The 22,855-nt window shown below is 43.9% G+C and overlaps 1 long non-coding RNA gene across 2 annotated transcripts; it reads right to left on the bottom strand.

The window, feature by feature from the left end:
• Positions 1–6,688: 6,688 nt before the first annotated feature.
• LOC130267751 (uncharacterized) lies at positions 6,689–22,265 on the bottom strand. 2 transcript variants are annotated; one of them, XR_008843272.1, is made up of 8 exons: positions 21,397–22,265; positions 19,451–20,272; positions 18,750–18,834; positions 18,541–18,607; positions 17,372–17,470; positions 15,509–15,628; positions 15,144–15,257; positions 6,689–6,831 (listed from the first exon to the last, which is right to left on the bottom strand). It is a non-coding gene; the product is annotated as an uncharacterized LOC130267751 (long non-coding RNA). The 2 variants fall into 2 exon arrangements; XR_008843271.1 differs by having other exon boundaries at positions 18,541–18,834.
• Positions 22,266–22,855: the final 590 nt, after the last annotated feature.

The raw sequence follows: 22,855 nt of genomic DNA, 5'->3' as shown, positions 1-22,855 counted from the left end.
AATGAATGCTTCAAGCCTGAGATTCAGGCTTGAGCAAACAATCGCCGAAAACACTGATTGATCCATTCCTATGGGGATGCATCAACCAGTGTTAAAGATCAGTAAATCCCCTAATAAAAGTTTGAATCACCCGGCATTTCCAAGAATAAAAAAAACCAGTGTAAATAATGTGGTATCGCCGCGTGTGGAAATGTCCGAATTATAAAAATATACCGCTTTTTAAACCGCACATTCAATGGCGTATGCGCGAAAAAATTCCAAAGTCCAAAATAGCGCATTTTTCATAACTTTTTATTCACTTTTTTTGTGGTGTAAAAAGTGATCAAAAAGTCTGATCAGAACAAAAATGGTACCGCTAAAAACTTCAGTTCACGGCACAAAAAATGAGCCCTCATAGCGTCCTGAACACAGAAAAATAAAAAAGATATAGGGCTCAGAAAATGACAATTTTAAACGTATAAATTTTCCTGCATGTATTCATGATTTTTTTCTTAAGTGATACAAAATCAAACCTATACAAGTAGGGTATCATTTTAACCGTATGAACCTACAGAATAAAGATAAATTGTAATTTTTGCCAAAAAATGTACTGCGTAAAAACGGAAGCCCCCAAAACTTATAAAAGTGTTTTTTCATCAATTTTGTCGCACATTGATTTTTTTTCCCCGTTTCACCGTAGATTTTTTGGCAAAATGACTAAATGTCATTACAAAGTAGAATTAGTGACGCAAAAAATAAGGAATCACATAGAATTTTAGGTGAAAATTTTAAAGAGTTATGATTTTTTAAAGTTAAGGAGGAAAAATTGAAAATGAAAAAACCGAAAAAGCACGGGTCCTTAAAGGGTTAAAGGGGTTATCCAGGAAAAAAACTTTTTTTTACATATCAACTGGCTCCAGAAAGTTAAACAAATTTGTAAATTACTTCTATTATAAAATATTAATCCTTTCAGTACTTAGGAGCTGCTGAATTTGAGCTCTTTCTAAGTGCTCTCTGATGACACGTGGCTCGGGAACTGCCCAGTTTAGAAGCAAATCCCCATAGCAAACCTCTTCTACTCTGTGCAGTTCCCGAGACAAGCAGAGATGTCAGCAGAGAGCACTGTTGTCAGACAGAAAATAACATGTCAACTTCAGCAGCTGATAATTATTGGAAGGCTTAAGATTTTTTTTAATAGAAATAATTTACAAATCTGTTTAACTTTCCGGAGCCAGTTGATATACTCCTGGATAACCCCTTTAACGGAAAGTCGTCAAACACCTGTGGGGTGTTAAGGCTCACTGGACCCCTTGTTACATGTCTTGAGGGGTGTAGTTTCCAAAATGGTATGCCATGTGGGGGTTTTCTGCTGTTCTGGCACCATAGGGGCTTCCTAAATGTGACATGCCCCCCAAAATCCATTTCAGCAAAATTCACTCTCCAAAATCCCATTTTCGCTCCTTCCCTTCTGAGCCCTCTACTGCGCCCGCCGAACATTTGACATACACATGAGGTATTTCCTTACTCGAGAGAAATTGGGTTACAAATTTTGTGGGGATTTTTCTCCTATTACCCCTTGCAAAAATTCAAAAACTGGGTCTACAAGAACATGCCAGTGTAAAAAAAATGAAGATTTAGAATTTTCTCCTTCAATTTGCTGCTATTCCTGTGAAACACCTAAAGGGTTAACAAACCTTTTGAATGTCATTTTGAATACGTTGAGGGGTGCAGTTTTTATAATGGGGGTAATTTATGGGGTATTTCTAATAAGAAGGCCCTTCAAATCCACTTCAATACTGAACTGGTCCCTGAAAAATTTTAATTTTGAAAATTTTGTGAAAAATTTGAAAATTGCTGCTATACTTTGAAGCCCTCTGATGTCTTCCAAAAGTAAAAACATGTTAACTTTATGATGCAAACATAAAGTAGAAATATTGTATATGTGAATCAATATATAATTTTTTTGGGAATATCCATTTTCCTTATAAGCAGAGAGCTTCAAAATAAATAAAAAAATGCTAAATTAAATATTTTTCATTAAATTTGGGCATTTTTTACCAAGAAATGATGCAACTATCGACAATTTTACCACTAATATAAAGTAGAATATGTCACGAACAAACTATTTCGGAATCAAAATGAAAGGTTAAAGCATCCCAGCGTTATTAATGCTTAAAGTGACAGTGGTCAGATGTACAAAAAATGGCCGGGTCCTACACTGAAAATTGGCAGGGCCCTTAAGGGGTTAAATTATCAACTTGCAACATCAAGAGGCAGGGTTAACATGGAAAGAAGTCTACTGCTCATTAACCCCTTAAGGATCCAGTCCATTTTCACCTAAAGGATCAGAGCATTTTTAGGACATATGACCACTGTCACTTTAAGCATTAATAACTCTGGGATTCCCTTCCCCTTATCCCCTTACACCCTTCACTTCAATCCCCTGGTTGGACTTGATGGACGTATGTCTTTTTTCAACCATACTATGTAACTATGTAACTATGCTTTTACTCTTCATTCTGATCCAGAGACTGTTTTTTCCTGACATTTTAATTTATGTTAGTGGTTAATTTTTGTCGATACTTCATTTCTTGGTGAAAAATTCCAAAATTGTATGAAAATTTTTAGAGATGAACGAACTTACAGTGATTCGATTGGTCGCGAACTTCTCGGCTCTGCAGTTGCGGACTTTAGTCTGCATAAATTGGTTCAGGTGCTCTGGTGGGCTGGAAAAGGTGGATACATTCCTAGGAGACTCTGAAAGCTGAACTAATTTATGCAGGCTAAAGTCAGAAACTGCTGAGCCGAGAAGTTCATGAGGAATCGAATCACTGTAAGTTCGCTCATCTCTAAAAAAAATTTGAAAATTTAGCATTTTTTTTTACTTTGAAACTCTGCTTATAAGAAAAATGGACATCCCAAATAAATGATATATTGATTCACATATACAATATGTCTACTTTATCATAAAGTTGACATGTTTTTACTTTTGGAAGCCATCAGAGGGCTTCAAAGTTCAGCAGAAATTTTCCAAAATTTTCAAAATATGAATTTTTCAGGTACCAGTTCAGGTTTGAAGTGGATTTGAAGGGCTTTCATGTTAGAATTACCCGATAAATAACCCCATTATAAAAATCTGCACCCCTCAAAAGTATTCAAAATGACACATTCAGTAAGTGTGTTAAAGGGGTACTCCGGCGCTAAGACATCTTATCCCCTATCCAAAAGGATAGGGGATAAGGTGCTTGATCGTGGGGTCCCGCCGCTGGGGACCCCCATGATCTTGCACGCAGCATCCCCGTTACAATCAGTCCCTGGAGCATGTTCGCTCTGGGTCCGATAACTGGCGATCACGGGGCCGGAGCATTGTATTAAAAAGGTGGGCTCAACCACAAATATTAATGAGACTGGGTGCGCTATCTATGCCTTAACCCCTTAAGGACCCGGGGTTTTCCCGTTTTTGCATTTTCGTTTTTTCCTCCTTACCTTTACAAAATCATAACTCTTTCAATCTTTCACCTAAAAATCCATATGATTGCTTATTTTTACCCAAAAATCTACGGCGAAACAGAAAAAAAAAAATCAATGTGAGACAATTGAAACAAAAACGCCATTTTGTAACTTTTGGTGGCTTCATTTTATTCTGTAGGTCCATACGGTTAAAATGATACCCTACTTATATAGGTTTGATTTTGTCATACTTCTGGAAAAAAAGCAAAACTACATGCAGGAAAAGTTATACGTTTAAAATTGTCATCTTCTGACCCCTATAACTTTTATTTTTCCGCGTACAGGGCGGTATGAGGGCTCATTTTTTGCACCGTGATCTGAAGTTTTTAGCTGTTTCATTTTTGCATTGATAGGACTTATTGATCGCTTTTTATTCATTTTTTCGTGATATAAAAAGTGACCAAAAATGCACTATTTTGGACTTTGGAATTTTTTTGCGCGCACGCCATTGACCGTGCGGATTAAGGATATATTTTTATAATTCGGACATTTCCGCACGCGTCGATACCACATGTTTATTTACACAGTTTTTTTTTATGGGAAAAGGGGGGTGATTCAAACTTTTAATAGGGGAGGGGTTAAATGATCTTTATTCACTTTTTTTTTTGCAGTGTTATAGCTCCCATAGGGACTTATAACACTGCACTCACTGATCTTTTACATTGATCACTGGTTTCTCATAAGAAACCAGTGATCGATGATTCTGCAGGTTGACTGCTCATGCCTGGATCTCAGGCACTGAGCAGTCATTTGGCGATCGGACAGCGAGGAGGCAAGTAGGGACCCACCAGCTGTCCTGTAAGCTGCTCGGGATGCCGCGATTTCACCGCGGCTATCCCGAACAGCTCCCTGAGCTGACCGGCATGGTTTCACTTTTATTTTAGACGCGGCGTTCAACTTTGAACACCGCGTCTAAAGGGTTAATAGCGCGCGGCAGCGTGATCAATGCCGCGCGCTATTAGCCACCGGGCCCGACCCGCTATGACGCCGTGGCCCCGCGTTATAGATCGGGAGCGGACTCAGGGCGTACAGGTACGCCCTGGGTCCTTAACAGGTTAATATTGAATATATCACAAAGAAAAAGGCAAGGTAGAAAGGGATGATAGCACACCAAAAATCAATCTTTATTATACAAAAACGACCACATACATTTAAAAACACCTAAAAAAGGAGGTCCATAACACTATTGACCACCTTGAGCAATGGAGAGGGACTCCAGAACTAGTCAGAGACTCCCCCTTCCCCCCCCCCCCCCCCCCCCCCCAGAACAGGGACACCTGCTATACACAATAATAAAGTGCAATCCTAAGACAACCGGACCCACAAAAAACACTATTCCATATGCAGTAAACAAACGAGAGCTCTTCTAAATGGTCATAAAGTAATATATGTGATATATGTACACTGAAGCATCTGGCTGTAAAGAATAAAGATAGACAATGTATACAGAGCTACACGGTTGTTAATGGTCATACACATCTAGGAACATCAAATTGTCAAAGAACAGATAGATATAAGTCACGTGATCATAACAGAGCGGGTGTCCCCCCTAAAACCTAGGTCCCCCCCACCGCACCCCCATGTGACGTCCCGCTCCGCCCCCTCAATGCAAGCCTATGGGAGGGGGCGTAACATGCTCCGGGGAATGATTGTAACGGGGGTACTGGGTGCAAGATCACGGGGGTCCCCAGCGGTGGGACCCCCACGATCAAGCATCTTATCCCCTATCCTTTGGATAAGGGGATAAGATGTCTAAGCGCCGGAGTAACCCTTTAGGAGTTTCACAGGAATAGCAGCAAAGTGAAGGAGAAAATTCAAAATCTTAATTTTTTACAAGTGGTCAAAGGAGAGAAAATCACCCAAAATGTTGTAACCCAATTTCTCTTGAGTAAGGAAACACCTAATATGTGGATGTTAAGTGCTCTGAGGGCACACTAGAGGGCTCAGAAGAGAAGGAGCGACAATGGGAATTTGGAGAGTTTTTCTGAAATTTTTTTTGGGGAGCATGTCGCATTTAGGAAGCCCCTATGGTGCCAAAACATCAAAAAAAAAATTTTAATTGCATACTATTTTGGAAAATTCACCCCTCAAGAAATGTAACAAGGGGTACAATGAGCCTTACCACTCCACATGTGTTTGAAGACTTAAAGTTGGCTGTGTAAATAAAAATTTTCTTCACTAAAATGCTGGTTTTCCCCAAAATTTTTCATTTTCACAAGGGGCAATAGGAGAAAAAGCCTCCCAAAATTTGTAACCGCATTTCTTCTATTACCCCTCGTGAAAATAAAAAATTTGGGATAACACCAGCATTTTAGCGAAATTAACACTGATAATCTGAAAGTTAGGTTTCTTTGCACAATGGTAGAGTACTCACTTTCCGTACCGCAATTCATCACCAGATTTGGTGGCTATATTGTATTGCGTAATATTCTGCAAACAGTTTTCTCTAAACTGACTGGACAGAACAGTGTGAAATCCCCAGGTCTTCTAAGGTAAAGGCACCCTTCCCAGACACTTTAGATATAGCGACATCTATTTTTGGGACCTTTTCCTAATCCGCCAACTCTGTATTTTCCATTTTAGGGCTCTTGGTAAAAAGGCCTTTTTTGTAAGGGTTATCACATTCCTTTTTGATTAGTGAGGAAATACACCTCCGCACCAGGAAGAGACTGAGCTTTCTTAGCTCTCAACCCCAAACATGATATCCTGAATATTTAACACTTCCTTAGGATATTCAAATTTAAGGCAAAATGCACACTTAATTAATCCGTCAGTATCTTTCCGAAGAAAAAACTGCCTTCCAGCTGAGCCATTATCCAAAAAAGAAGATTCCTCCTCTGATTAATAATTCCCTCTTCATCTGAACCTGCTGTAGGGGTTACATTTCATACAGGCAATTCAGTATCCTGTGTCATAGGTAAAGGAGCAGACGGCAAAGCCAAATTAGCCTCGCTGAGGGAATTTGGGATTTCTTGTCTAATCATCTTCCGCATACAAGACAATGGCCCTGATTTACTATTGCAAACCCGACATGTGGGGGTGGGTGAGATTCAGCACTGACTGAACTTCGTGAACATTATCTCATGAGAAGAACTCAACAAAAGCACTTTGAGAAAAATAAAATTTTATTTACAGAATAGCAAAAAATAAGTTAAAAATAACATTTAGAAGATATGTATATTTTATGCAAGACAAAAAAAAAAAAACAACACACACAACATCAACATGTTTAAACTTTTGTAACTCGGACAATGGGGCGCAGCCAGGTTTTAATGTTGCCGGAGCGTTTCATTGTGGAAACGGTTGATTACTTCACAGAACAGGAAGTGCAGAAGTGAGGATCTGGAGAAAAAAAAAAAGTGATCTGATTTTACAGTTTAACCATTACTTCAGCCAACCTAAAAACTAATACGAGTTTCACAATAGCAGTTCCACCCGACCCTCCTTTACTTCTCGAACCCAAAACAAAAACAGTAAGTTAGTGAAATAAATGCCAATCTTTGGAACCACTGACTCATTATTTAAAGTAATCAAAAGGAGGCAAGACACTTCTCATCTCAAATATATATCTTAAAAAACTAAGCTCCTCCTAACAAAGCAAGTAGTAGTCTACCACTCATCTACCAGCAGAAAGGCTTGGATCCACATTGAGGGATTATTAAAGAGTACCTGCCACCATACGAAATTTTATATATTGTTCCTTATGCAATTATAAGACACTTTGCCATTTACTTGCTGTTAAAATTCTCAACCTTTATGGGTTTTTAAAGTGATTGAAAAAACAGCCACTAGGTGGCTCTGTTCTGTTCCCTGCCTGAAGTCAGACAGTTCATTTGGTAATTAAAGGGGTTATCCAGGAAAAAAACTTTTTATATATCAACTGGCTCCAGAAAGTTAAACAGATTTGTAAATTGTCTCTATTAAAAAATCTTAATCCTTTCAGTACTTATGAGCTTCTAAAGTTAAGGTTGTTCTTTTCTGTCTAAATCCTCTCTGATGACACCTGTCTCGGGAAACGCCCAGTTTAGAAGCAAATCCTCATAGCAAACCTCTTCTAAACTGGGCGTTTCCCGAGACCGGTGTAATCAGAGCGGATTTAGACAGAAAAGAACAACCTTAACTTTAGAAGCTCATAAGTACTGAAAGGATTAAGATTTTTTTAATAGAAACAATTTACAAATCTGTTTAACTTTCTGGAGCCAGTTGATCTATAAAAATCTCTCGTAGTCTTCATTGGGGGACACCTAACTGATGGGTATATGCTCTTGCCACTAGGAGGCGCTGACACTAGGAAAAAAAAGTCAGCTCCTCCCTGGCAGGATATACCCGCCCACCTGCAGTGAAGTAATCAGTTTTGCCACAAAGCAGTAGGAGAAACAAAAAGGAAATATGTCCAAATGACCCTAGAAAGGAATCCCGGATAACAACCCAAGAACCGGGAAAAATAGCCCGGAAAAAAAGAAGAAATGGATGGGTGCGGTGTCCCCAATGAAGACTACGAGAAAGAGATTTTACGGTGAGTACACAAAAATCTTCATTGGGGGACACCTAACTGATGGCATATACCAAAGCAGTCCCCTAGGGTGGGAAAAAATAACCACCGGAGAAAAGGAATCAGTCTTGAGACTGGACTCACGTCCACAAGGCCTGCGGACGAGCCCCCCGGGCAGAGACACTAGGCCCAGAGATTGGACTCCTGGAAGAACAACCGTCCAAGGAGATGGACTAGGGCGCCAAAAGGAAAAGGCTGTCTCTGTAGAGACCCAAGACACCTGGGTCATTTAGCGAGAAAAGAAACCACAGGAAAAAAAGAAAGATGGAAACCTGCTCGAGAGGTCTGGTGCATGCGAACAAGACCTGAACAGCCGCCGACCCAAAAACCCCTGTCCCAGGGGCCCACCATGAGCACCCAGAAGGCGAAACTAGCCATACCGGTGTAAAGCTGAGAACCTGAACGCCCTCCAACTCAGGCAGACCTGGGCCCTGAAGGAAGAAGGGAGCGGCAAACACCCTGAAAAAGGGTGGCATCTCGGATACCAGAGAGACCGACAAGTAAACTGGAGACAGAGTCACCTGGAAGACGAACCCCTGAAGAGTAAGGAAAGACGGATGTGCGCGAAAAATTCTCTGGGCGACAAACTTCCGTGAAGAAGTGAAGGAGTGCAGAACCAAAAGACCGTCCCAACTAATGGGATTGCGGAGTCTTGGCCGGATCACTACACATGCCCAAGGCCAGAACCATCACCCAGGCCCAAGGAACTGGAAGAGCCGCCGAAAAAGGCACGCCACAGAATCCTAGGACAGAGTCCAAGCCAAGGAGGCCAACCAGTCCTAAACCCCGGTGGTCTAAGCGGACCAGAGCACACTAAAGAAACATCCCGCCAGAATGGGAGCGGAGGGAGAAACAAATGAGAACCCAGCTGGGATTCTCAGGGTCTGCGCACAAGGATGACTCCAGAAGACTTCGGTGTTCGTGCATTACAATTGGCACAGACAAAAGGGAAGGAAAAAAAAAACACACCCCTTCCAGGGAGATTGTACAAACTTCAACAGAGGAGAGCGCCAAACTGCATGAGCAGCAGTAGCCAATCAAAAAACAGAGAGAGCCAGGCCGTGATAATGGACAGTAAGCCCACAAGCCTAGACAGGAAGAGGCTCTGTTGAATGCTTTCAGCAAAAAACAAGGACCTCGCCAGTTATTCCACCTATACAGCAGGAAACGGCGAGACGGAAACATCACGGCTGCAGAAAAAAATTCAACAAAATGGACCCTCCAGAGGAGGTAAAACAAGGGTGGTCGAGAGGAAGGAAAAAATAAAAAATAAAAAAAATAAATAAAAAAATCAAGCACAGACCCCTGCCAAGCACACTGATCCCTGTACCCCCTGTGGAAGGGGAATTGGCAAAGTGCACCAGGCGCAAGAGGAGCAGGGAAATACCTCCCCACAGCACGGGACAAGCACTGGGAGGACGGGGCCCCTCGGTCCTGACGGCAAACCATCGCTATCTGGAGGAGCCACCTTGTGTCCCAAGAGGGATCTGAATCCTGTATACTGGAGCTGGGCAAAAAAATATAAGACGTATTGAGATCCATTCCAGACAGTGACGAGTAGGTGCCTTAGCCAACCAGCCTGGAGCACCTGGAGAGAGACAGCGGACTGCAGCCGCAGCAAAAAAACAGGGACGGCGACCAGATGAATTAGAACACCAAGCAGTCACAGTCTAGCCATATGGCAAAGGGACTGTGGACACGCCGGGTCCCGCATACAGAACACACAGTGAAGTGAGATACCAGCCTGTAGACAGTAGCAGGCATGCAGAGGGGGACCTGAGCAAGAAGGTAAACCATGTAAACCCGTATGTGGTGCATTGTATAAGGCACATGGGGACACTCACCTGAAACTACACCATGGCAGTGAGTAACCTGAACTGCTGTCCACGGGGTGAAAGTGTATGGTAGTTGACCTTATGAAGAAGTAAGCCGTGCAGACATCCGTCCAGCCGGCAGGACACCCATCCAACCTCCCAGAGGAAGCGGGGTACTAGAGTGCGGCCTATCCAACGGCAACCTGGTGGAGTAGGAAAAACCCCAACAGAAGGAGGATTGTTCGACTGGTATCAATCCCGTATACCCGTAGAGACCCTAATTCAAATCCCTCAGCTAGCCGTGGGTACAGGAAACCTGGCTATGTCCACGGCCGCCTAGAGGTCAGAGACCTATGGTGGCAGAAACAGTGTAGACAACAGTCTGGCTGAACAATACCCCCAGGCATTTGGCAAAAATGGAACAGTCGGACAAGCAATAACTGTGCCTCTGGGAAGGCCAAGAAACCCCACTCTCTGGGAGATAGAGGGAGGCAGAGGAGCCGTGGAATGCATCCCTGACATCTCGTAGAGTGTCAGCTGGATTAGTTCTACGTATATCGTGTACAACAGTGGGGTATCGGAACTCCAACCGCAAAAAAGGAGATTTTTTTTTTTTTAACACTTACCGTAAAATCTCTTTCTCGAAGGATCCATTGGGGGGGGACACAGACCATGGGTGTATGCTGCTGTCTAGGAGGTATGACACTATGGCAACAAAGAAGTCGGCTCCTCCCAGCAGGATATACCCACCTCCAGGCCCTGAGCTAATCAGTTTTAGTACCAGAGCAATAGGAGAGGACAGACAGGTTAAGAAAAAAAAACAACACGTACCGTCAGAGAACCAGAAGAAAAGCTATAACTGAACATATCCTCGGAGAGAGAACCAAAGAGTAACCCAAAAGGGCGGGAGCTGCGTCCCCCAATGGATCCTTCGAGAAAGAGATTTTACGGTAAGTGTTAAAAAAACTCCTTTTCTCTATTGGCTCCATTGGGGGACACAGACAGTGGGACGTACCAAAGCCTTCCCTTGGGTGGGCAGATAATCAGTCAGGCAGACGGCTGTTCCACTGCCGCCTGCAGCAGTTTACGTCCCAGACTAGCATCAGCCGATGCGAAGGTACGAACCCGGTAGAACCTCGAGAAAGTGTGCAAAGACAACCAAGTAGCCGCCTTGCAAATCTGCCAGGATGCCCCAACAGAAACGGGTAGAATGAGCCAAAACCCTGAAGGGAGGAATCTTCCCCCTACAGCGATAGGCTTCCAAAATGGCAGACCAGATCCACCGAGAAGTGGTGAAAGCAGGTTGTCCCTTACGACGACCTTCCGCAAGGACGAAAAAGGAAATCGCACTGACGAAACGAAGAAGAGATAGAGAGATAATACCCAACAGCCTGAACCACATCAAGCTTGTTGAGTAAATGCTCCATAGAATGAGCGGGACAAAAAGGACGGAAGAATGTCCTCATTGAGATAAAAGGCCGAAACAACCTTAGGCAAAAAAGGAAGGATCTGGCCGGAGGACAACCTTGCCCTGGTGAAGCACCAGAAACGGAGAAAGGCAGGAGAGAGCTGCCAATTCAGACACTCTCCGAATGGAGGTGATCACAACAAGAAACGCCACTTTCGAAGAAAGGAGGCAAAGGGACACCTCCCCAAGGGGTTCAAAAGGTTAATCTGGTTCTGGGGTACTCCAAGGTGAAGGTCCCAAGGGGGAGAAGGTGACCGATAAGGAGGGGCAGCATGCGCCACTCCTTGAAGGAAGGTCCGGACATGAGAATTAGAAGCCAGAGGACGCTGGAAAATAGAAAAGGCCGAAACCTGACCCTTAAGGGAACTGAAAGACAACCCCAGTCCCAATCCCGACTGCAAGAAGGAGAGAAGATGGGGGACAGAAAAAGTAACAGGAGACAAGACCCGAGTTTCACACCAACGAAAATAAGAGGGTAAATTTACAGGGGTAAATTTTCGCCGAGGAGGGCTTGCGAGCCCTGAGCATGGTGCGAATGACTTGGGAAGAGAACCACGGGCTCTCAAAACCGCGGTCTGAACTGCCACGCCGTCAAATGCAGCGACTGTAAATTGGGGTGGCAAAGAGGACCCTGAGACAGCAGGTCCGAACGAAGTGGAAGGCGCAGTGGAGTGTCGTCCAGGAGCCTGACCACGTCGGCGTAACACGACCTTCGGGGCCAATCTGGAGCTACCAGTATGGCGGGAACGTCCTCCGCTTTGAGCTTCCTCAGAACCCTGGGAAGGAGCAAAGGGGAGGGAACAGATAGGGCAGAGCAAACCCCGCCCAAGGAATCACTAGGGTGTCCACGGCTAGAGCCAGGGGGGCCCGGAACTTTGACACAAATGGAAGGATCCATTGAAGGAAGGTCCACGTCTGGAGGAGCGACGTCTGTGACCAGATGACACGGGGGGGGGGGGGCGCAAACCCACAGGGGGACGCCCACGTCTACCTGAAGACTCAATGTAAGAGTCAGAAGAAGCACCCCTAGTACGCTTGTGAGCACGTGAGGCTTGTGGAGAAGAGGAGCGGGACCCTCCAGAGGGCAGACCTCTTCAAGGCAGACACCACGTCACGGGAGGCCTCAGCCACCGAACGGGAGACTTGAGTCAAGTCAGCCATACACTGGGATAGGAAGAAACCCATGCTGGAGGGGCGGCCGAATCCACCGGAACTGTAACATCCGGGGGAGCTAGGGGGTCTGGGGGAGCAGTGGACCAGGCAGAGCCAGTGGGCTCTGCAGAACCAGGCATTTTGGAATTACATGTCATACAGACAAAATAGGAGATTAACAGTCCAGTTGTCTGTTTAGAGTGAGGAACAGATTTGTGTCCCCTGTGGCAGTAAAGTTTTAACCCCAACACTGTAACACTGTCTCTGCTGTGAGGAAAATCTGCTCTATCAGAGAGGAGGACAGGCTAGCCAATAGCTGGAGAGGGGCGTTCCTGGAGCAGGGGCACTGTCTGATTGGCCCCTGCATCACGCGCACAGCGCTGATTGGAGGGCAATTTGCTGCTCCGGCGGCCCTGTGGGCGGAGCTATAGCGCCCCGACCACGGAGAAGCACAATAGAAATGGCGCCCGCTCCTTGCCCCGAGTGCACATGTCAGCCACATATGCGCCCGCGAGGAAGTGAGCGGGCGAAACACATCTGCCGGCAGCCATCTGCTGCCGAAAGTGAAAGTAAGTCGGCGCTTCATGCGCCCGAACAGTACAAGCGCCGCGGCTGTCAGCCGCATAGTATAACACACACACGTGCATAATAATAAAGTAACCATTCATTCCTGCCATTGCTCACCCCTTTTTTAGAATAAAAGATAGAGCCCCTAACACAGGGCAGCCCCTTATCACCTAAGATGTCTTCAGCCAGCTTTTTAGTCACCTGCATCACGTCATGCTGCTACAGTCCAAGACGAGCAGGGAAAATAGGGGGACCCGGACCCTAGGTACAACCCCAGGCGCTGGCCATTGGCAGGAAGGGGTTAACGGTGCATTTAGTTTTATGTCCCGTGCCCCTTAGCCGCATATGGGGGGTGGGGGTGGGGAACAGGTAGCGCCATGCCCCCTAACCCCCACCTAAAAAAACAAAAGGGAATAAAGAATCTAGCTAAACTGCCCTTACTAGAAAATAACAAAAAAAGCACAAGGTCTGGAGAGCACCAAACCTGTGTCTTGCCTCCTAGCTGACACTAGATAAAACTGATTACCTCACTGCAGGTGGGATGGTATATCCTGCCAGGGAGGAGCCGACTTTTTTTTCTAGTGTCAGCGCCTCCTAGTGGCAAGAGCATATACCCATCAGCTAGGTCCCCCAATGAAGAACGACCGAGAAAAGGCGTATTTTTACGTCACTTTTTATACCATAAGAAAAAAAATATGAATAAAAAGCGATCGAAAAATCTGAACAAAAAAATGGTACAGATGAAAACTTGAGATCACACGAAAAAAAATACCACCCCGTACGCGGAAAAATAAAGTTAAAGGAGTCTGAAGATGACAATTATAAACCTATTAATTTTTGTGCATGTAGTTATGATTTTTTTTCCAAAAGTAAGACAAAAATCAAACCTATATAAATAGGGTATCATTTTTATCGCATGGACCTACAGAGTAAAAGATAAGGTGTCATTTTATAACGAAATATGTACTGCATAGAAACAGAAGCACCCCAAAGTGTACAAAAATGCGTTTTTTCTTCAATTTTGTCGCACAATGATTTTTTTTTTCCGTTTCACCGTAGATTTTTGGGTAAAATGACTGATGTCATTACAAAGTAGAATTGGTGGCACAAAAAAAATATAAAAAGCCATCATATGGATTTGTAGGTGCAAAATTGAAAAAGGTTATGATTTTTAAAATGTAAGGAGGAAAAAAGTGCAAAAACTGAAAACCGCTTGGTCCTTAAGGGGTTAATGACCAGGCTCTTTTTTTGAATTCGACATGTGTCTCTTTAAATAGTAATAACTTTAGAAAACTTTTCTAAGCGGAGCAATACTGAAATTGTTATTTGAGAGAGGGCTTATTTTGTGGGACAAGTTGTACTTTTTATTGGTATCATGTTTATGACACATGCTACCTTTTGATTTTACTCTCCTATTTGCACCAAAATTGGAGAATTTTGCACTTTTATGGCGTTCACCGTGCGGGATAATTTACATCATAGCTTTATAGTAAGTCATTACGAACATGGCAATACCGAGTATGTCTAGGATTTGTGTTTTTTTTAATGATAATACAAGGCTTTTATTGGGAAAGGGGCATTTTTTTTTCTCACTTTATACTTTTATTTTAGAACCTTTTATTTTATTTTTTTCTCCCCTACTTTTTACAGGTTATACTATGCTACAATACATTTCAGGTTCTGGTTGGATCTCACAGGCTTCCGTAACAGTCAGACAGGAGGTCATCAACTGACCTCCTGCTGCCATAGCAACCAATGGCGACCCGCGATCGTATCACGGCGCCACCATTTGTGAACAGGGGAGCACCCTCCCCCTGTCAACACCATAGATTCCGTGATCAGGATTGATCGTGGCCCTGGGAGCTGTGGCGGGACCCTGGCTGTGATTGACGTGTTGGGTGCTGGGATGTATGCATACAGCGGGAAGGGTTTGAGGGCAGAAGGGTGTTAAGAGTAGTTAGGGAATATAATGATTTAGTTTAGAAAATATGGTTTCATGACAGGTACTCTAACAGTTAACTTCATGTGACAAACTAAAATCTTTGTACTGCAGTTCTATTGGGTATAAGAAGTCAAAATGAAAACCTAAAAAAGGACTTACCATATGATTTTGGCAAGATGTCAAGACTTCTGCTAATAGCATGGTAAGCTAGGAAGTTGTTAAATGTTCTTTATATGGTCTTCTATACCGGGTAGTATAATAAACTTCTCATACCTACAAGAAGCACAAAAATTATTTACGAGATGTACTGTGAAATATCAATCTTTGTAACCCCATCCTGCTAAAATAGTTACCCTAGTTATCTACCAAAGAAAAACTAACCAAAAATAGCAGTCTTACACTGATCCACCAGCACAAAAAGGTTTGGATCCACAATGGGGGGCTTATGGACCGTTATGCCTTCAATTGACAAGTGAATAGCTTTGTACTGCCATTCTGTGTGAGAAGCTGAAAATCTGACCTACCATACGATTTTTTCCAGATGTCATGCCTTGTCTTATGGAGATTCAAAGACTGGTAAGGTAGTAAGTTTAAGGTTCTTGCCATGGTCTGCTACACCATGTAGTAGAATGAGCTTGCCAAATCTACAAAAAGGGGGGGGGGGGGGGGGGGGGAAAGTTATTTAAAGTTAACATCAATATACTGTAAGTTTCCAATCATTAAAACCAATAGCTTCTTAAAAAATAACCAAAGTAACGCAAAAGGCATGGTTTGCCTAGACTACAGCATCAAAAAAAAACTGCAGTCTACCACTAATCTACCAACACAAAAATATTTGGATCCATAATGTGGGGGTGGGTGATATAAACAATGACACCTTCAAGTGACAAGTGAATAGCTTTGCGTAGCTATGGATTTTCTCATGTTAAAGTAACCCACCTTTTTTTTTTTTTTTTTTTTTTTTACAGCTGCCAAGAACTGATGGGATTTGTGGTTATTAGACTATGTTGCAGCTGCTTAAGGTATAACAGTGGCTGCACAGCCTTTATTTGCAAACAGAAGAGGTTCTTAGCATACTATTTGGCCAAATAGTACCATCCCATCATGGAAAGGTGGCCTCTTGGGGACAGACCCTATACAATTGATATCCCTCTTTTTTTTTTCTCAGCAGTCAAGGGCTGATGGCAGCTGTGGTCATTAGACTATGTGGCAGCTGCTCAAGGTAGAATAGCGGCTACAGCCACCTGTTATTTCTCCCCCCCCCCCCCAAACAGAAAGAAATACAGCAGTATACCCTTAGCTCTAAAATATATGTGTTCAATACTGCTATAGAGGTTCTTAGCATAATATTTGGCCAAATAGTGTGTACCGTCCCACCACGGTAAGGTGACCTCATTGGGACGGACCCTACACTAAAGATAAAAGCCCAAGAGAGGCATATTTTTTATTTTATTATTTTTTATATCTTTTTATTGTGGTAAGTAGACTGTTGCAGCTGCTTTTTTTTGGCAATGAGGGACAGGAAATGCGGTGACTGGCAAAGACGGCCAGGGAAGGTGGCGACTGGCAAAGACGGCCAGGGAAGGCGGCCACTGGCAAAGACGGCCAGGGAAGGCGGCCACTGGCAAAGAAGGCCAGGGAAGGCGGCAACTGGCAAAGAAGGCCAGGGAAGGCGGCAACTGGCAAAGAAGGCCAGGGAAGGCGGCAACTGGCAAAGAAGGCCAGGGAAGGCGGCAACTGGCAAAGAAGGCCAGGGAAGGCGGCAACTGGCAAAGGAGGCCAGGGAAGGCGGCAACTGGCAAAGGAGGCCAGGGAAGGCGGCAACTGGCAAAGGAGGCCAGGGAAGGTGGCAACTGGCAAAGGAGGCCAGGGAAGGCGGCAACTGGCAAAGAAGGCCAGGGAAGGCGGCAACTGGCAAAGAAGGCCAGGGAAGGCGGCAACTGGCAAAGGAGGCCAGGGAAGGCGGCAACTGGCAAAGGAGGCCAGGGAAGGTGGCAACTGGCAAAGGAGGCCAGGGAAGGCGGCAACTGGCAAAGAAGGCCAGGGAAGGCAGCGACTGGCAAAGGCAAAAGACGTCATTTAATTAGGTAATTAAACAAAATTACCCCCTAAATATAACACATTTTGACAAGAACAGACATGATTTAATTTATTTATGCGTAGGTCCAAAACCACAGGTCCACAATTCCAGCCAGGGAAAATAAGGAACACCTGGAGAAAGCAAACTGATAGATACTTATAGAACAAGAATATGACATAGGTCAAAGATAGTAACTCATTGGTCTGAAAAGCAGCTCCTTCCAGGAGTTGTCTTACACAATAGAACAGCTTCTGGAGGAAGCACAAAGACACAGGCTATTAGAACAAGTCAATGGCATAGGCCTTACCGTCTCATCGTAGCTCCTTCCAGTCTGGGCAGATGGGCGTCTCACTCTTTCTTGGGTATTGGTGTCCAGGGCTAGCAGGCAGAATCAAATATTCTTGCACTATAGGAAAAGAATTCTTAAAGAAAACTACCAAGATACTTGTGAGAAAGACAAAAGCTGTTAGAAAATGAAGCAACAATGAAGAGCCGAACAAACAAAAGATAAAAAAAAGCAGCATGTTAAACAATAATGATAGCGGCTGCAAATCTTCAGTCGAGATATCAGCCATACTTACAGCTAGGACTTTCCTAATGCATTCCTACCTTCATTTAGTAGGCACTGACTATTGTTCTACTGATGCTGAATAGTATATTACAATAACAGAAATTACTGGAGGGTTAACTAGTTATTATGGCTATCTACACATGGTGCCATATTGATAACTCCCCCAAGTTAGCAATGCAACAAGTCATGCATAGGTAGCTACTAGAGATGAGCGAACTTACAGTAAATTCGATTCGTCACAAACTTCTCGTCTCGGCAGTTGATGACTTATCCTGCATAAATTAGTTCAGCTTTCAGGTGCTCCCGTGGGCTGGAAAAGGTGGATACAGTCCTAGGAGTCTCTTTCCTAGGACTGTATCCACCTTTTCCAGCCCACCAGAGCATCTGAAAGTTGAACTAATTTATGCAGGATAAGTCATCAACTGCCGAGCCGAGAAGTTTGTGACGAATCGAATTTACTGTAAGTTCGCTCATCTCTAGTAGCTACTATCTAACCTGCTGGTACTAGGAATGGGGCCGACATTCACCATAGAATTATATAGTAAATTGCCATTTTGCAAAGATTTATTACAATAGGTGACTAACCTACAGTTTCACTAACTGATTCTTTAGGTTTAACTAGTTATTATGGCTATCAACACATGGTGCCACATTGATAACTCCCCCAAGTTAGCAATGCAACAAGTCATGCATAGGTAGCTACTATCTAACCTGCTGGTACTAGGAATGGGGCTGACATTCACCATAGAATTATATGGTAAATTGCCAAATTTGGCAAAGACTGCCAGGGTAGGCGGTGACTGGCAAAAGCGAGAGACAGAAAGTCATTTAATTATGTAATTAAACAAATTACCCCCTAAATATAACACATTTTGACAAGAACAGACATGCTTTTATTTACTTACGTGTACATCCACAATTCCAGCCAGGGAAGATAAGGAATACCTGGAGAAAGCAAACTGATAGATACTTCTAGAACAAGAATATGACATAGGTCAAAGTTAGTAACTTATTGGTCTGACAGCAGCTCCTCCCAGGTGTGGATTGTCTTACACAATAGAACAGAAATATGAAGACACAGGCTATTAGAACAAGTCAATGGCATAGACCTTACCGTCTCATCGTAGCTCCTTCCAGTCTGGGCAGATGGTCGTCTCACTCTCTTTGGTATTGGTGTAAAGGGCTAGCAATCACATTTTCTTATGAGAAAGACACAAAAAAGCTGTTAGAAAATGAAGCAACTTTTAAATGTTAATAAAAAATAAAAATAAAAAAAATAAAAGAGGAGGAGATCTGCAGTGTTAGACACTTCTCCCATATCTGCAGTATAGGGGATAAGTGTCTCATTCCGGCAGTCCAAACGCTGGACCACCCACAATCTCATGTACGGGGCCCCGGCTCTGCAGCGGCCCTCTCGTGCAGGAGGCCTGCCTGCCACAGCTTACACGCCCCCTCCATATATCTCTATGGGAGAGGTGGAAATGCAGTATGGAGGGGGCATGTCTACCTCAGTGAGGTCGACACGTGCATTAGCCACGCAGAGCCACAGCAATGCTGGGTCCCTGTACAGGAGATAGTGTGGGGGACCCAGTGGTCGGACCACCCCCCTCGCGATCAGACACTTATGCCCTATCCTGTGAATAGGGGATAAGTGTCTAACACTGCAGTGCTCTTTTAAGGCTATACGGCACAGTGCAAAGTGGATTTGGATAAATAAATTAATAATGAATGTTGGTTGTCTTAACCACTAGAACAGCTTCTGGAGGAAGCACAAAGACACAGGCTATTAAAACAAGTCAATGGCATAGGCCTTACCGTCTCATCGTAGCTCCTTCCAGTCTGGGCAGATGGGCGTCTCACTCTTTCTTGGGTATTGGTGTCCAGGGCTAGCAGGCAGCATCAAATATTCTTGCTCTACAGGAAAAGAATTCTAAAAAAAAAACCTACCTAGATACTTGTGAGAAAGACACAAAAGCTGTTGTTAGAAAATGAAGCAACTTTTCAATTTTAATAAATAAAAAAAAACATCTGACTGCTTAAAGGAGATCTGCAGTGTTAGACACTTATACTGCAGATAGGGGCTAAGGGCTAAGTGTCTGATCGCAGGGGTACAAATGCTGGAACACCTGCAATCTCCTGTATGGGGCCCCGGCTATGCATCGGACCTCTCGTGCAGGAGGCCTGCCTGCCACTGCGTACACGCCCCCTCCATGTATCTCTATGGGAGAGGCGGAGATGCAGTAAGGAGGAGGCGTGACTACCTCAGTGAGGTCAGAGACACGTGCATTAGCCACGCAGAGCCGCAGCAATGCCAGGTCCCCGTACAGGACATAGCGTGGGGGTCCCAGCGGTCAGAGCCCCCCACAATCAGACACTTATGCCCTATCCTGTGGATTGGGGATGTGTCTAACACTACAGGGCTCCTTGAAGGCTATATAGCACAGTGCAAAATGGATTTGGATAAATTAATAAATTAGGTACAAAGACACAGGCTATTAGAACAAGCCTATGGCATAAACCATATAGGAAAGATCTTACCGTTTTAACGCAGTTCCTTCCAGTCTGGGCAGATGGTCGTCTCACTCTTTCTTGGGTATTAGTATCCAGGGCTAGCAGGCAGTGTCAAATATTCTTGCTCTACAGGAAAAGAATTCAAAAAAAAATAAAAATAAATAAAAATAAAAAAAACTACCTAGATACTTGTGAGAAAGACACAAAAGCTGTTAGAAAATGAAGCAACTTTTCAATTTTAATAAAAAAAAAACAAAAACATCTGACTGCTTAAAGGAGATCTGCAGTGTTAGACACTTAGCCCCTATCTGCAGTATAAGGGCTAAGTGTCTGATCGCAGGGGTACAGATGCTGGAACACCAACGATCTCCTGTACAGGGCCCCGGCTATGCATCGGACCTCTCGTGCAGGAGGCCTGCCTGCCACAGCAGACACACCCCTCCATGTATCTCTATGGGAGAGGCGGAGATGCAGTGTTCTTGTATCCCCACCTCTCCCATGGAGCTGTATGGAGGGGGCATGTAGACCTCAGTGAGGTTGACGACACATGCATTAACTGCGCAGAGATGCAGCAATGCCGAATCCATGTACGGGAGATTGCGGGGGGTCCCAGCGGTCAGACCCCCCACGATCAGACACTTATGCCCTATCCTGTGGATAAGGGATGAGTGTCTAACACTGCAGTGCTCCTTTAAAGGGGTACTCCGGCGCTTAGACATCTTATCCCCTATCCAAGGGATAGGGGATAAGATGCCTGATCGCGGGGGTCCCGCCACTGGGGACCCCCATGATCTTGCACGCAGCACCCCAGTTAAAATCAGTCCCTGGAGCATGTTCGCTCCGGGTCTGATTACCAGCGACCACAGGGCTGACGGTGTGTGACGTCACGCCTCCGCCCCGTGTGACAGCACGCTCTACCCCTTAATGCAAGCCTATGGGAGGGGGCGTGACAGCCGTGACGTCACACGCCGCCGGCCCTGTGGTCGCCAGTAATCAGACACGGAGCAAACATGCTCCGGGGCTTGATTTTAACTGGGGTGCTGCGTGCAAGATCACGGGGGCCCCAGCGATCAGGCATCTTATCCCCTATCCTTTGGATAGGGGATAAGATGTCTAAGTGCCGGAGTACCCCTTTAAGGCTATACAGCACAGTGCAAAATGGATTTGGATTAATTAATGAATAAATTAAGAACAAAGACACAGGCTATTCGAACAAGCCTATGGCATAAACCATATAGGAAAGACCTTACCGTCTCATCGTAGCTCCTTCCAGTCTGGTAAGATGGTCATCTCACTCTTTCTTGGGTATCAGTGTCCAGGGCTAGCAGACAGCATCAAATATTCTTGCTCTACAGGAAAAGAATTCTAAAAAAAAAGTACCTAAATACTTGTGAGAAAGACAAAAGCTGTTAGAAAATGAAGCAATAATGAAGAGCCGAACAAACACAAAAGATAAAAAAGCAGCATGTTAAAAACAACAATGATAGTGGCTGCAAATCCTCAGTCGAGGTATCAGCCATACTTACAGCTAGGACTTTCCTAATGCATTCCTACCTTCATTTAGTAGGCACTGACTATTGTTCTACTGATGCTGAATAGTATGACAATAATAGAAATAACTGAGGGTTAACTAGTTATTATGGCTATCTACACATGGTGCCACATTGATAACTCCCCCAAGTTAGCAATGGAACAAGTCATGCATAGGTAGCTACTATCTAACCTGCCGGTACTAGGAATGGGGCTGACATTCACCATAGAATTATATGGTAAATTGCCATTTTGCAAAGATTTATTACAATAGGTGACTAATCTACAATTTCACTAACTGATTCTTTAGGGTTAATTAGTTATGTCTATCTACACATGGTGCCACATTGATAACTCCCCCAAGTTAGCAATGGAACAAGTCATGCATAGATAGCCACTATCTAACCTGCCGGTACTAGAGATGGGGCTGACCATAACGGTTATCACAAAAACAGACAAGGTATATAATGAACACCTTCTGGATGAAGTATAAAGATAGAGTGTTATACAACAATGACATGGCAGAAGTGATAAATATAGATACTTAACTTTCCAATAGCAGCTCCTCCCGGTTGGGGCAGACATCTGGTAACTGGCAAAAAAAAAAAAAGCAGTGGTGTCAGAGCATACTGAGACTTCTCGTTCTTAGGCTAGGTTCACATGCAGTATTTTGGTTAGTTTTTGAGCCCCATTTGGTTAGTATTTTATGCCAAGTGAACCACCACAATAAACTATAATGGAACAATTTACACTTTTTTGGTGGAACTCGTGTTACTGACCAAAACCATATGCTTGAAGTAATCAAAAACTGTCTAATGGTAAAACTGTCTTTTTCAAATAAGAACCGAGCTTTCATTCTATGAGAGCCCCATATGCCCGGATTGCTGCCAGAAAATCTTAATCCTTCCAGCACTTAGCAGCTGTATGCTCCACAGGAAGTGCTTTTCTTTTAGAATTTCTTTTCTGTCTGACCACAGTGCTCTCTGACGACACCTCTGTCCATATCAGGAATTGTCCAGAGCAGGAGAGGTTTACTATGGGGGATTTGCTTCTGCTCTGGACAGTTCCTAACATGGACAGATGTGTCAGCAGAGAGCAATGTGGTCAGACTGAAAATAAATTAAGAAAATAACTTTCTGTGGAGCATACAGCAGTTGATAAGTACTGGAAGGATTAAGA

Source organism: Hyla sarda, chromosome 1 (genome assembly GCF_029499605.1).
Source record: "Hyla sarda isolate aHylSar1 chromosome 1, aHylSar1.hap1, whole genome shotgun sequence".
Classification (NCBI taxonomy): Eukaryota; Metazoa; Chordata; class Amphibia; order Anura; family Hylidae; genus Hyla; species Hyla sarda.
The sequence above is the reverse complement of the archived record's forward strand: the minus strand, read 5'-3'. Positions and strand labels throughout refer to the sequence as shown.